The sequence below is a fragment of the Macaca thibetana genome, chromosome 16 (genome assembly GCF_024542745.1).
Source record: "Macaca thibetana thibetana isolate TM-01 chromosome 16, ASM2454274v1, whole genome shotgun sequence".
Classification (NCBI taxonomy): domain Eukaryota; kingdom Metazoa; phylum Chordata; class Mammalia; order Primates; family Cercopithecidae; genus Macaca; species Macaca thibetana.
In genome coordinates, this window is record NC_065593.1 from 64,322,669 (window position 1) to 64,337,877 (window position 15,209).

Consider the following 15,209-nt stretch of genomic DNA (forward strand, 5'->3'; position numbering starts at 1 on the left):
GTGATCTTGGCCCACTGCAATCTCCATCTCCTAGGTTCAAAGGATTCTCCTGCCTCAACCTCCCAAGTAGCTGAAATTACAGGTGCCCACCACCACACCCAGCTAATTTTTTTGTATTTGTAGTAGAGACAGGGCTTCACCATGTTGGCACCACGTTGGCCAGGCTGGTGTCAAACCCCTGACCTCAAGTGATCCACCCTCCTTAGCCTCCCAAAGTGCTGGGATTACAGGCATGAGCCACTGTGCCCGGACTGTTTTGAGATATACTATTATTGACACTTTTCTAGATGAAGAAATTAAGTCACAAACAAGTCACAAGACATGTCACAAATTCCTTAGTCAGCACTGGGAACCAGCTGGCTGGCACTGGAAGCATCTCTCCTACATTAAATCCTGTTCTTATTTCACTGTGTCTCTCTGGTCGGTCCTCCAGTGCTCAAGCTGTAAACCTCAAGCTCAAGATGTCGTCCTGCTTCTCACTCGCTCCCACTCACCTCTCACTTCCAACCCTGCTGCCTGTGTTTTCTCCCTCCAGTAATATCTCAGGTCCACCCATCCCATGGCATCTCCAATGCCTCCGACGGAGATCAAGGTGGATCTCTAATCCACCTTCTTGGTTCAAGTCCACTTAGATGGTTAAAACAGGCTTCTAAATTTGTAATTAGGCCAAGTGTCGTGACTCACTCCTGTAATCCTAGCACTTTGCGAGGCGGAGGTGGGTGGATCACCTGAAGTCAGGAGCTCGAGACCAGACTGGCCAACCTGGTGAAACCCCGTCTCTACTAAAAATACAAAAATTAGCTGGGCATGGTGGTGGGTGCCTGTAGTCCCAGCTACTCAGGAGGCTGAGGCAGGAGAATCACTTGAACCCAGGAGGCAGAGGTTGCAGTGAGCTGAGACTGTGCCATTGCACTCTAGCCTGGGCCACAGAGTGAGACTCCATCTCAAAAAAAAAAAAAAAAAGTCATTAAATCATATTTGTTTACTAGCTTGTTGCTTGTTGTTCACCTTTCCTCATATGATTGTAAGCTCCGAGAGGGCAGGAACCCTGTCCTTTTATTTATTTTTTTATTTATTAGATAGGGTCTCACTCTGTTGCCCAGGCTGGAGTGCAGTGGTGCAATTTTCGCTCACTGCAACCTTGACCTCCAGGGCTCAAGCAGTCCTCCTACCTTGGCCTCCTGAGTAGCTGCAACTACAGGTACACACCACCATACTTGGCTAATTTTTGTGTTTTTAGTAGAGATGGGGTTTCACTATGTTGCCCAGGCTGGTCTCAAACTCTTGAGCTCAAGGGATCCACCCACCTCGGCCTCCCAAAGTGCTGAGATTACAGGCGGAGTCACTGTGCCCTGGCCCAACTCTGTCCTTTTTAATTCACTCATGCATCCCTAGTGCCTGGTGGTGTGCCTGGCTCATAATGCACATTCAGTATATGTTTGTTGAATGAATGAGTGAGAGAAAATGTACTAATTCAGCAATTCCATAGTCTATTAAAATACTGATGCTGAGGGTGTGATAGCTCATGCCTATAATTTCAGCTACACAGGAAGCTGAGATGGGAGGATTGCAAGACCAGCTTGAGCAACATAGTGAGACCGTGTTTCTAAAAATAAAAATAAAATGAATTAGTTGGGTGTGATGGTGCACTCTTGTAGTCCTAGCTACTCGGGAGGTTAAGATGAGAGGATCATTTGAGCCCAGGAGTTAGAGGCTTCAGTGAGCTATGATTACGCCACTGCACTCCAGCTTGGCTACAGAGCAAGACATTGTCTCCAAAAATAAAAAATAAAATACTGATGTTTAGGCTCCAACCCCAGAGATTCTGATTTATCTGAGATGGGGCCAGATATCAATATTTTTTTAAATTTAATATTGGCTGGTCGTGGTGCCTCACACCTGGAATCCCAGCACTTTGGGAGGCCAAGGCAGGTGGATCATTTGAGCTCAGGAGTTCAAGACTAGCCTGGGAAATATGGCAAAACCTCATTTCTACAAAAATTACAAAATGATGAGCGGGGCATGATGGCATGAGCCTGTAGGAGGCTACTTAGCTACCCAGCTACTTAGGAGGTTAAAATGGGAGGATCACCTGAGCCTAGGAGTTCAAGGCTACATTGAGCCATGATTGCAGCCTAAACTCCAGCACACGCAGTAGAATGAGGCCCTGTCTCAAAAACAATTTTTAGGTTTTTGGGGTTTTTTTGGGCTTTTTTTTGAGACAGAGTTTTGCCCTTGTTGCCCAGGCTGGAGTACAGTGACGTGATCTCGGCTCACTGCAACCTCCACCTCCTTCATTCAAGCGATTCTCCTCCCTCAGCCTCCCAAGTAGCTGGGATTACATCACCCACCACCATGCCCAGCTAATTTTTTGTATTTATAGTAGAGACAGGGTTTCATCATGTTGGCTAAGCTGGTCTTAAACTCCTAACCTCAGGTGATCCACCTGCCTCGGCCTCTAAAAGTGCTGGGATTATAGGCGTGAGCAACTGCACCTGGCCATCAAAACCAAATTTTTTAAAATTTTAATATTTTTGGGATTTTTTTTGAGACAGAGCCTTGCTGTGTCACCCAGGCTGAGTGCAGTGACACGATCTCCACTCACTGCAAACTCTGCCACCTGGGTTCAGGAGATTCTCCTGCCTCAGCCTCCTGAGTAGCTGGGATTACAGGCACGTGCCACCACGCCTGGCTAATTTTTTGTATTTTTAGTGGAGACATGCCTGTAATCTCAGCACTTTGGGAGGCTGAGGTGGGCAGATCACTTGAGCCCAGGAGTTTGAGACCTGTAGGAGGCGGCTCCTGAGTTGAGTGGTGAAGGACAGAGAGGAGCCAGCTAAAGATGGGGAAGGCAAGGAGAGGAGGCATTCGAGCCCAAAGGAGTAGTCTACACACAGTAAACGAGTTATAGAGCTATTCGAGAAACTGTAAATAGTTCAAAAGAGCGGGGACAAAGAATTCAAAACGTGGTTAGGCTAAGAGTTGAGGCCACTTGTAGAAGATATTTACAACTTTTAGAAAAAGGGGTTGAGGCTGGAGTTTTCATCAGGGGCCAGCCATGGAGGGACATATGGGGCATGCTGAGGACTTTGGACCTTATCTGTGACCTCCATCCCCATTCTATTTGTGTTTTAGGAAGTCCGCTCTGGTTCCAATGTAGAGGGGACCAGGATGATTGGAGGGGACCAGGATGATTAGTTAGCAGGTTAGAGCAGCCACCCAAGAAGGATGGTGGCATGGGTTAGGTCAGGTGACGGAAATGGGGCCAGGAGGCTGGGCGCAGTGGCTCCTGTAATCCCAGCACTTTGGGAGACTGAAGTGGGAGGACTGTTTGCGGCCAGGAATTCAAGACCAGCCTGGGCAACATGGCGAAAGCCCATCTCTACAAAAAATACAAAAATTAGCCACATGTGGTGCTGCACACTTGTAGTCCCAGCTATTCTTGGGGGCTTCGGTGGAAGGATCACCTGAGCCCAGGGAAGGTTGAGGATGCAGTGAGGCAAGATTGTCCCACTGTAATCCTGCCTGGGAAACAGCATGAGGCTATGAGAAAAGAAAGAAGAGAAGAAAAAAAAGAAAGAAAGAAAGAAAGAAAGAAAGAAAGAAAGAAAGAAAGAAAGAAAGAAAGAAAGAAAGAAAGAAAGAAAGAAAGAAAGAAAGAAAGAGGGAGGGAGGGAGGGAGGGAGGGAGGGAGGGAGGGAGGGAGGGAGGGAGGGGAGGAAGGAAGGAAGGAAGGAGAAAGAAAAAAGAGAGAAGGAAGAAGGGGAAGGGAGGAAGGGAAGGAAGGAAGGAAAAGAAAGAGAAAGAAAAGGGAGGGAAGGAGGGAGGGAAGGAAGGAGGGAGTGGGGGAAGGAAGGAAGGAAGGAAAAGAAACAAAGAAAGAAAAAGAAAGAAGAGAAAAGAAAAGAAAAAAAGAGGAAGAAAGAAGGCCAGGTGCAGTGGCTCATGCCTGTAATCCCAGCACTTTGGGCAGCCGAGGCAGGTGGATCACCTGAGGTCAGGAGTTCGAGACCAGCCTGGCCAACACGGCGAAACCTCGGCTCTACCAAAAAATACACAAATTAGGGGCCGGGTGCGGTGGCTCATGCCTGTAATCCCAGCACTTTGGGAGGCCGAGGCAAGTGGATCACCTGAGATTGGGAGTTCGGAATCAGCCTGACCAAAATGGAGAAACCCCGTTTCTACTAAATATAAAAAATTAGCCAGGCATGGTGGTGCATGCCTGTAATCCCAGCTACTCAGGAGGCTGAAGCAGGAGAATCGCTTGAATCCAGGAGGCAGAGATTGTGGCGAAGTGGGTTCAAGCCATTGCACTCCAGCCTGGGCAACAAGAGTGAAACTGCATCCCAAAAAATAATAATAATAATACACAAATTAGCTGGGTGTGATGGCGGGCACCTGCAATCCCAGCTACTTGGGAGGCTGAGGCAGGAGAATCACTTGAACCCAGGAGGCAGAAGTTGCAGTGAGCTGAGATTGTGCCATTGCACTCCAGCCTGGGCAACAGAGCAGGACTCTGTCTGACAGAGAGAGAGAGAGAGAAAGATAGAGAGAGAGGAAGGAAAGAAGGGAAAGAAAGGAAGAAAGGAGAAAAGAGGAAGAGAGAGAGAAAGAAAGAAAAAGAAAGAAAGAGGGAGGGAGGGAAGGAAGGAAGGAAGGGAGGGAGGGAGGGAGGGAGGGAGGAAGGAAGGAAGGAAAAGGTGGCCAGGATGTTGAAGAGGGGTCACAGCACTTGGTCTCATTGGTAAGCTCAGCATCAGAGGGAACACTGGAAGCCTGAGAAGAGTACACAGCCTTGGCTCACAACTTAAGTGAAGGAAATTCTAGATGAGAACCTCCAAGATCAATTGGGCAAGGGAGCATAGAATTTCAAATGCCCAATTTTAGGCTGTCACTGGCTGTTACTGGGTACCTAGTGCTTTCCCACTAAAGAGAAGCTTGGAAATATGGGCTCAGGATGACCCTGAGAGGGTCTTGAGCCAGGTTTTAAGGGAGGGAGGCTTACTGTCAGGCCGGGTTTGTATCCAAGGTTAGGTAAATTTCAGGGCAATGTCCAGATTTTACCTGCAGGTGGCAGCCCCGTAACTCACTGAAAACAAAGCCTGAAGCCCTTTCCGACGACTAAAAACCCCCAAGGAAAACAGAGACTTTTTTGGTAATTTTGTGCATTATGAAGCTACTGATGCAGTCCGTTTGTAATTAGCAAGTTTCCCTACAGTGACAACAGGTTTTCATACCAGGGTGTGACTTTCACTTTACAACTTGCCTCTTGTTCCAATTTCTTTCCATTATTTAACACTAGCCATACACATATTCAAAACACTGCTGCCTCTAATATGTTTTTTTCTCGGTGTAGAATGATCTTGGGCAATGTTGTCTCAAGTTTCTGAGTCTGTGTCTGTGAGAAAAAAAATTTATCAAAAAGACAATATAACAAATGTTGACTTCAAAAAAAAAAGTCACCCACGAGCCTACCATTTTAACACATATTATTTTTACATTTAAATGTTCCCTTCCAAATCTGGTTCCCATGCATATGCTTTTACACGGACATACTCAATGTCTGTTTTTATCAATGCTGTATTTTAAAAGGAAATACATAACTTTTTTTTTTCCTGTTCTCTTAGGCATCTACTCTTTTCTGAGATCTCACCCACTTCCTTAGCTTTAAATATCACCATGGCACAGAAAAGCAGCTACATTTCAGTCTCTGGTCAGCCTGTATTATTCATTCATCTGTCCATCCATTTATTCACTGCATACACTGTGCTGGGTACCGGGAATACAAATGTGAAAAAGTGGCCCTGTCTGTTTGGGAGCTTGTAGACCACTGTGGGGAGAAGTGCTGGGGGAGAATGGGTGAATGATTCATGATGCAATGAAATTGGAGGTATGGTGGGAATTTTTTTTTTTTTTTTTTTTTTGAGACAGGGTCTTGTTCTGTCACCCAGGCTGAATGCAGTGACACAATCATGCCTCACTGTAGCCGCCACCTCCCAGGCTCAGATGATCCTCCTACCTCAGCCTCCTGAGTAGCTCCCAGCTACAGGTGTTCGCCACCCTGCCCAGCTAATTTTTGTATTTTTAGTAGAGGTGGGGTTTCACCATGTTGCCCAGGTTGGTCTTGAACTCCTGCGCTCAACTGATCCACCCACCTCCACCTCCTAAAGTGAGATGTGAGCCACCGTGCCCAACCTACTGTGGAAATTTTGAAGAAGAAAACTAACTTAGGGACCTAGAGGAAGGGGAGAAGGCCGACTAAACAGAGGAAATTGCATGTGTAAAGATATGGACACTCAAAGGATCATGGTACCTTCCGGAAACCACAAGTGGGTTAGTATTGGTGGAGTGTGTGTTGCTGGAGACTGAGAAGGTGGCACTGGCTGGAAGGGCCAGATCTTTAAGGGCCTTGTAAGGGACTTGAGACAGTAGGTGGTAAATGTCTTAGTTCCAATTGGTTTTCTACTCTGCAGCCAGAGTGACGAAATATGTGGAAGATAAATATTTGACCATGGCCGGCTCCTGCTTCAGTATTCCATAGAGTCAAGTCTCAAGTCTTTAGCAATAATGGAAAGGTAGGCGCAGTGGCTCATGCCTGTAACCCCAGCACTTTAGGATGCTGAGGTGGGAGGATCAAGAGTTCAAGACCAGGCTAGCAACAAAGTGAGACTCCTCTTTTCTACAAAAAATAAAAAAATTAGTCTGGGCACGGTGGCTCATGCCTGTAATCCCAGCACTGTGGGAGGCCAATGTGTGTGGATCACCTGAAGTCAGGAGTTCGAGACCAGCCTGGGCAACATGGTGATACACCATCTCTACTGAAAATATGAAAATTATCTGGGCGTGGTAGCAGGCGCCTGTAGTCCCAGCTACTGGGGAGATTGAGGCAGGAGAATTGCTTCAACCTGGGAGGTGGAGGTTGCAGTGAGCCAAGATGGTGCCACTCCATTCCAGCCTGGGTGACAGCAAGACTCTGTCTCAAACAACAACAACAACAAAAATTAGTCGGGCATGGTGATGGTGCATGCCTATGGTCCCAGCTACATGGGAGGAGGTTTTTATGTTTTTTTTTTTTGAGACGGAGTCTTGCTCTGTCGCCCAGGCTAGAGTGCGGTGGCACGATCTTGGCTCACTGCAAGCTCTGCCTCCTGGGTTCACGCCATTCTCCTGCCTCAGCCTCCCCAGTAGCTGGGACTACAGGCGCCCGCCACCATGCCTGGCTAATTTTTTGTATTTTTAGTAGAGACGGGGTTTCACTGTGTTAGCCACGATGGTCTCAATCTCCTGACCTTGTGATCCACCCTCCTTGGCCTCCCAAAGTGCTGGGATTATAGGCGTGAGCCACCGCGCCCAGCCGAGGATTGAGTTCAGGAGGTTGAGGCTGGCTGCAGTGAGTTGTGATCACACCACTGTACTTCAGCCTGGGCAACACAGCAAGATCCTATCTCAAAAAAAAAAAAAAAAAAAAGAAAGAAAGAAAAGCAAAGGCCCTTCATGAGCCTCTTCAGCTGCTTCACCCATATGCCACATCCTTCCTTGTCCCAGCTATTGGCTTCCTTTTGTCCTTGCTTACTGTCTGGCCTTCACACTTGCTGCTCCTTTCTTCCTCTTAGGCTAACCAGGGTCTCAGCTTAAAGTCCACTTCCTCTGCCTTCCCTCATAGTGGATGAGGTCAGGTCCCCTGCTGTACGCTCCCAAAGTCACCAGCACTATCCTGGTCAAATTCTCAGAGACATGTCTTCCCCTTCAGGCTGCAGACTCTGTGAAAGGTTGTCCTCCTCTCTAGAGAGTAGATGCTTTAGGCTGGGCATGGTGGCTCACACTTGTAATCCTAGCACTTTGGGAGGCCAAGGCGGGCAGACTGCCTGAGCCCAGGAGTATCGCCAACCTAAGCAACATGGTGATACCTGTCTCTACTAAAAACACAAAAATTGAGCCAGGCGTGGTGGTGTGTGCCTGTTGTCCCGGGTACTGGGGGGCTGAGGCAGGAGGATCTCTTGAGGCTAGGAGGTTGAGGTTGCAGTGAGCCCTGATCATGCCACTGCACTCCAGCCTGGGCAACAGAGTGAGACCCTGTCTCAATAAATAAACAAATACATATACACATATATACATACATAACACAAAAAATTAGCTGGGCATGGCGGCACATGCCTGTAGTCCTGGCTACTCGGGAGGCTCAGGTGGGAGTATTACCTGAGCCTGGGAAGTCAAGGCTGCAGTGAGCTGAGGTCACTCACTCCAGCCTGGGTGACAAGAGTGAGACCCTGTCTCAAAAACAATAAAACAAACAAAGACAGTAGAAGCTTAGTTAATATTAGTGAAGAAAAGGAATGAATCCATCAAGCTTTTCTTTTCTTTTTTTGAGACAGAGTCTAGCTCTGTCACCCAGGTTGGAGTACAGTGGCATGATCTTGGCTCACTGCAACCTCTGCCTTCTGGGTTCAAGCGATTCTCCTGCCTCAGCCTCCTGAGTAGCTGGGATTATAGGCACGTGCCACCACGCCCAGCTAATTTTTGTATTTTTAGTAGAGATGAGGTTTCACCATGTTGGCCAGGCTGGTCTCGAACTCCTGACTTCAAGTGATCCACCTGCCTTGGCCTCCCAAAATGCTGGGATTACAGGCGAGAACCACTGCGCCTGGCTTATCAAGCTTTTCAACAGCATACTGGATATTTCCACCTGCATGTCTCCTGGAATGCTGAATTCTGCATTTCCAAAAATGAGTCATCATCATGTTGGGGCTCAGAGAATGATACCCCAAAGTATGCTCCTCTGGCATTCTGAGCACTTTTGAATGAAAGAAAATTGGAAGGACTTACAAGCTGCCTCAGAACCAAGGACTTTTTAAACTCTCGTTTCACCACCCCACATGCATGCAGGGGCTGAAAGTTCCCTTAACTGACCAAGAAACCAAAAGAAATTCAATTGTGTACTTCTTTGGGAGCACATATACTAAAATTGGAATGATACAGAGATTAGCATAGCCCCTGAGCAAGAAGACATGCAAATTTGTGAAGGAATCCATTTAAAAAAAAAAAAAAAAAAGAGCGGGTACGGTGGCTCACACCTGTAATCCCAGCAGTTTGGGAGGCCAAGGCGGGCGGATCACCTGAGGTCGGGAGTTCGAGACCAGCCTGACCAACAGGAGAAGCCCCATCTTTACTAAAAATACAAAATTAGCCAGGCGTGGTGGCACATGCCTGTAATCCCAGCTACTCAGGAGGCTGAGGCAGGAGCATCACTTGAACCTGGGAGGCGGAGGTTGCGGTGAGCCAAGATCGCGCCATTGCACTCCAGCCTGGGCAACAAGAGCGAAACTCCATCTAAAAGAAAAATAGATGCAACTGTCTTAAAATTTCCTCCCTAGGACTCTCATCAAATAACCAGGAAATATTAACTACCAGAGAAGGGACAATACTAAAAGTTGTCACCACATAAAAAGTTGTCACCACATGCAAACAGACATGTCCTCTCCTGAGGACATCTCCTCTCCTGAGGACAGCTGAGATTATCTAGGAGACTTTATCTGCATAGTAAGACAGCCTTCAGGAAGGTGCACCTCACCTTCCTGAAATTTGTCACAACCTCCAGCTCCCAGAGCTCAGAGGAACTTTGTCCTAGGCCATTGTCTGGGCTCATTCCTTTTACCTAAAAATCACTGACTACCTCGCAGTATTGCCGACCTCCCCTCATCTCCCTCTCCTCTATAAAGATGTTGCTCTTTAAGCTTCAGTCACCTGGCTCTTCTCTGAGTCTCATATTCTGTATGGCAACCATGCACACTGCATGTCAGTAAATTTGTATGTGCCTTTTCCTGTTAATCTATTTCCAGTTTATTTCAGCAGACTCAAACTGTAAGAGGGGAAGGGAAAAATTCCCTTCACCCCTACAATCATCTCCTCACCTGCCCTTCCCTGTTCTCTGTGCCCACCCCCTCCAGTCAGCTATGCCTCTTGACTGGCAAATTTCTGTGTTCTGCCCGTTACCCAGGCCCACTCAAAACAAAAAACTGCAACTCTTCCCTCACGTCTTCCTCTCTGCTTAGCAGCCAAGTCCCTCCCTTCCATTTCTATTTTTTTCTGGCTGCTATTTTAGAACAAAGTGGCATAGTGGGGGAAAAAAACATGGATTTTAGAACAAGACAGGCCTTAGTCCAAATCTTAGGTCTACTATATTTTGGTTTCCTTGGGTAAATTACTAACCTCGCTAAGGCTTAGTTTCCAAGTCTATAAAATGGGCATATTGCCCACCCTGTGGAGGTGCTATGATTTAAGTATGCATCAAGTGGTAAATAGAGGGTCCTTTTGTTATTTTCACCTCATATCAGACATCTCCTGCTCACAAACCTTCAGAGGTTGCCTATCACTTGACTATGACACCTGAGCTATAGATTTTGCATTTTGGCCCTCTCTCTCATTACTCTTCCCCCCAGTTCCTGGGCTCAGACTAATCAAAAACATTGGTTGATGGCCAGGAGTGGTGGCTCACACCTGTAATCCTAGCAGTTTGGGAGGCCGAGGCAGGTGGATCACTTGAGGTCGGGAGTCGTAGACCAGCCTGGCCAACATGGCGAAACCCCGTCTCTACTAAAAATACAAAAATTAGCCAGGTGTGGTGGTGGGCTGCTGTAATCTCAGTTACTTGAGAGGCTGAGATGGGAGAAGGTGGAGCTTGCAGTGAGCCAAGATTGCGTGCCATTGCACTCCAGCCTGGGCAACAAGAGCGAAACTCCGTCTCAAAAAAAAAAAAAGTGACTGATTCCATTACTCTTTCCTCTTTCCTCCCCGTTTTCACTTTGCCGTTCAAACCAAATCCTTCTTGATTAGTTCATCACCAAGTACTGGCTCCCTCCTCAGCCATCTCTGTGTAGTTCAGTGGCACTTGGGGCCAAACTACCTGTCTTACAGATTAGGCAACTCCAGATTACAAAGCACTGAAAGCAGGGGCTTTATCTGGTTGGCCTTTTACCCTCCAGAGCCCCTTGCACACACGTGATGCTCAATAAATACTTGGTGAAAGAACAATTCATTTTCTGTGTTTCAATGGGCTTGTTTTCTCTATAGAATCAGATGCTTGGTTATTCTCATCTCAGCGCTATTTTGTTGGCTTCCAGAAGGCACATTAACACTAGGTGTGTTCTGTTCTATCCTTTAATTGGAAGAGCTTTGGGAACTGAAAAACAAGAATTATTTCTCCAAGCCTCATCTTCTGCCACTCCCCCGTACTCACCGGCCTCATACAGGAATTGAACTACTTAGCACTGCACAGAACACGACTTTCTCTTTCACGCCTCCGTTCCTCTGTACTTAGCCTCTGTACTTACGTGCCATTCCCTTTCCCTGAAATGCCCTTACTCTGGCTTCTCTGCCTGGCAAATTCCTACTCATCCTCCCAAGACTCAGCTCAGACATCGCCGCATCACGTCTGTGAAGGCTCTTCTGCAATGGGCAGTGTAGCAGTCCCTCCTCCATCCTTTTAGCTTCCTCAGCAACTCCAAATAATTATAACAGTACTTATGGCATTATTTGTTAATTTTTCTTCGACTTCCCTAGACAGTGAATTCCTTAAGGGCCAAGATTTCTGTTCTATACCCAGCACAGTGTTCAGTCTCTATTAGGCACACGATTCAATCAATGAGCAAACAAACTCACCAATCATTCCACACTGCAGAGTTTGTACGGACCGGATTCTCAAACACTTCAAGACCTGGTCCTCTATGTGGAGCGCTTCATGCTGGAAGATCTCTTCCTCCCCTCAGCCCTTATCCATCCAACTGCCTCGGTTTGGTAGAAAAGGAAAAGAAAGTGATTAGACGGGGGAAGAGTCCTTCAGGGCCAAGTTGTCATTTACCTGTTCTGGCACCGAGAGGGTTACGGCGACCCGGGGGCGGAGCCGTGCCAGGGCCACCTGCTGCGGGGCGGTCTGGCGCATGCGCCCTGGCAGCTAGCTGGTCCCCACCTGTGGGGGCCCGGCCGAGAAGGAGCGCCTGCGCTCTGGGCCTTTTCCGCTGGGGGAAGTCTCGCGGGGGCGGAGCGGGGCGGGGCCTCGTGGAGAAGTTCTCGCGGGATACCGACGGGGAGCGGAAGCGAGGAGGCACTAGTGCTTCGGCGACCGGGCGGCTGCGGCGTCTGTGTCAGAGGCTGTGGCTGTGCCTGTGTCTGTGGCGGTGACGGCGGCGGGAGCAAGCGCTGCCCTCGCGGAGCAGCCTCTGGGTCGCAGGCCGCTCGCAGCGTTGTGGAGGGGCGGGCCGGACGCTGAGCGGAGCAGCTGCGCCACGGTGAGTGCGGGAGGCTGCGCTCGGCGCGGCACTGGTGCCTCTTCCTCTCCGGTCTGCAGCGGGAGTGGGCCCCGGGGGAACCGGGACCGGCCCCGGGGTTCGGGTCGGGGCGGCGAGGCTCGGGACGTGGAGCGGAATCCCCGGGGCTCCGGACTCTACGTTTTGCCTTTTGGGGCGCTTCCTTCCTGGGGACCGTCCTCCTCCGGCTCTCGGCTCTGGGCAGTCCGGGAGTCCAGGTGAAGAGGTCGGGGCTCCCTGGCGAAGTCCCCTGCCTTCATCGGGAGGGTTTGCACGGAAGATGCCCGGGAAGCCCAGGCGGGCAGAACGCCGGCTGAGTCAGTCCGCCCGAGCCCGGTGGCGGGGGACTTGGTGTGGGTTGCAGCTGTGGTGATTGATGTGCTTTCGACCTGCACGGCAACCACGTCACCATCTCTTGGCGTCTTTGGGCTTAATTTTGTGCGGGAATCTACCTTGGGGTAGAACGTTTGCTGCTGGAGCCGGGGGAGATACCTTTATTCTGACACTTAAAAAAAAAAAAACTATTTGAAAAATGTTTGTCAAGAAAAATTCAACAGCAGCAGGTTGGACTGCACCGAGGAAGGATTGCGGCGAGAGCGGGCGCTGGTAATTTTCATTTGCAGCGCGCCGTCTCTGTGATTGTAAGCCACATGTGAGTTATGGCTTGTTTAGAAAGTTTTTGAAGGCTAGCTTCAAACGCTATGAAAGTGCGGTTTGCAGGGGACTGAAGTGCACTTGAGGTCTATCTCCTCTTGATGTTGTTTACTTTCAGAAATGTCAGACACATGAGAGAAATTAGCATTAGTCTCTTTTGACTTTCTTACCTCTCTTTCACTTAGTACTTCTCCAGTTATGTCCTTCCTTCTCTGCTTCTGTCCATTCCACTAGGGACACGAAATGCTTGTGTAATGCAAGTCATTTGTCCCTTCCTCCCCCCATCACCCCTTTTTTTTTTTCTCTTATCTACTTCCCCTTCCTCCTTGTAGTCCCCACTCTGGCGTAATTTTCCGAGGTTTCTTCCCTTTCGTGCTGTTCGTTTTCTCTCATTTCAATATTACATGTTTTTTCTCGGGAAGAGACTCTCTTTCCTGCTTTCGTTCCTTTACTTTTGCGCGTTCCCTGCAGTCAGCCAGAAGGGTTGCTAGAGAGCTGTGGGAGGCTGAAGTCCCCTCTCTGAGAACAGGGAGGCTCAAAAGATTGAATTAATCCCTAAGAAATCAATCCTGCCACTAGGTCACAAGTGTGGTTTGCTTGTGTTATTTTTGTCTTTTAGTCTTTTTCTTTTAAGATTATGCTTTTGTGCCTGCTTATGCCTTCTTCTAGTATGTCTTTATAATAGTAAGGAAGATTGGGTCGGCTCAGGGCTTACGTGACTTTTTTTTTTTTTTTTTTTTTAAAGGCAGAGTTTCGCTCTGTCTAGGCTGGAGTGCAATGGTGTGATCTCGGCTCACTGCAACCTCCACCACCTGGGTTAAAGTGATTGTCCTGCCTCAGCCCCCTGAGTAGCTGGGATCATAGGCGCTCACCACTACACCCAGCTAATTTTGTATTTTTAGTAGAGATGGGGGTTTCACTATGTTGTCCAGGCTGGTCCTGAACTCCCGACCTCAGGTGATCCACCTGCCTTGGCCTCCCAAAGTGTTGGGATTACAGGCGTGGGTCACTGCGCCTGGCCAGAGTTAATTCTTATAATCAGCTTTCTCCTACTAAACACAAGCATTTATTTATTTATTTATTTTATTTTATTTTATTTTATTTTTTATTTTTTATTTTTTTTTGAGATGGAGTCTCGCTCTGTCACCCAGGCTGGAGTGCAGTGGCTGGATCTCAGCTCACTGCAAGCTTCGCCTCCCGGGTTTACGCCATTCTCCTGCCTCAGCCTCCCGAGTAGCTGGGACTACAGGCGCCTGCCACCTCGCCCGGCTAAGTTTTTGTATTTTTAGTAGAGATGGGGTTTCACTGTGTTAGCCAGGATGGTCTCGATCTCCTGACCTCGTGATCCGCCCGTCTCCGCCTCCCAAAGTGCTGGGATTACAGGCTTGAGCCACCGCGCCCGGCCTTAATTTTATTTTTTTGAGACGGAGTCTTGCTCTGTAGCCCAGGCTGGAGTGCAGTGGTGCTATTTCGGCTCACTGCAGCCTCCACCTCCTGGGTTCAAGCGATTATCCTGCGTCACCCTCCCGAGTAGCTGGGATTACAGGTGCTCGCCACCAAGCCCGGCTAGTTTTTGTATTTTTGTACAGACAGAGTTTCACCATGTTGGCCGGGCTGGTCTCGAACTCCTGATCTCAAGTGATCTGCCCACCTCAGCCTTGGGATTACAGACGTGAGCCACTGTGCCCTGCATAAACTCAAACATTTAAATGTTTGAGGCACTTTACTCCGTCAGCAAGTTACTCAGATTTGAGAGGCTTGCTGGGTTTTAAATACTACTGGTGATGGTACTTAGAGATTCTTCTCAGTAATTGCTGTTATCACGTCGCATGTTGTGCATCAGAGTTCTAATTATTACACATACAACAGAAGAGGAATGGATTTTGGAGAAATGAAGTGGTACAGAATAGAGAGTCACCATGCCCTCCGGAGAGAAATTAATACTTACTTGCTTAATTCAGAGGAACTGTCCACCATTACTGAACGGCTTTTGAAAGTCTTTTTTTTTTTTTTTTTTTTTTTTTTTTTTTTTTTGGTCAAAGTTGCCTTTTTCCTAGTGGTACCAAGTGAATATGCATTATTTTCTTTTTTTTTTTTTTTTGAGACGGAGTCTTGCTCAGTTGCCCAGGCTGGACTGCAGTGGCGCCATCTTGGCTTACTGCAAGCTCCGCCTCCCGGGTTCACGCCATTCTCCTGCCTCAGCCTCCCAAGTAGCTGGGAATACAGGCGCCCGCCCCTACGCCCGGCTAATTTTTG

General features: G+C 48.2%; 3 protein-coding genes and 1 non-coding gene across 4 annotated transcripts in view; 3 read left to right on the forward strand and 1 right to left on the reverse strand.

Annotated features, from left to right (window-relative positions):
• The window catches only part of TMEM94 (transmembrane protein 94), an 87,946-nt gene extending 76,098 nt beyond the window's left edge, over positions 1-11,848 (reverse strand). The window contains exon 1 of the mRNA XM_050764159.1: positions 11,656-11,848. The gene's annotated coding sequence lies outside the window, so the exon portion shown is untranslated. The remainder of the gene's footprint in view (positions 1-11,655) is intronic.
• GGA3 (golgi associated, gamma adaptin ear containing, ARF binding protein 3) overlaps positions 1-15,209 on the forward strand; it is a 271,030-nt gene that overhangs the window by 73,256 nt on the left and 182,565 nt on the right. The window lies entirely within an intron of this gene.
• Positions 8,934-9,035, forward strand: LOC126939993 (U6 spliceosomal RNA). Its single transcript, XR_007720526.1, has one exon. It is a non-coding gene; the product is annotated as a U6 spliceosomal RNA (small nuclear RNA).
• GRB2 (growth factor receptor bound protein 2) overlaps positions 12,050-15,209 on the forward strand; it is an 88,339-nt gene continuing 85,179 nt past the window's right edge. Inside the window, exon 1 of the mRNA XM_050764449.1 lies at positions 12,050-12,281. The gene's annotated coding sequence lies outside the window, so the exon portion shown is untranslated. The remainder of the gene's footprint in view (positions 12,282-15,209) is intronic.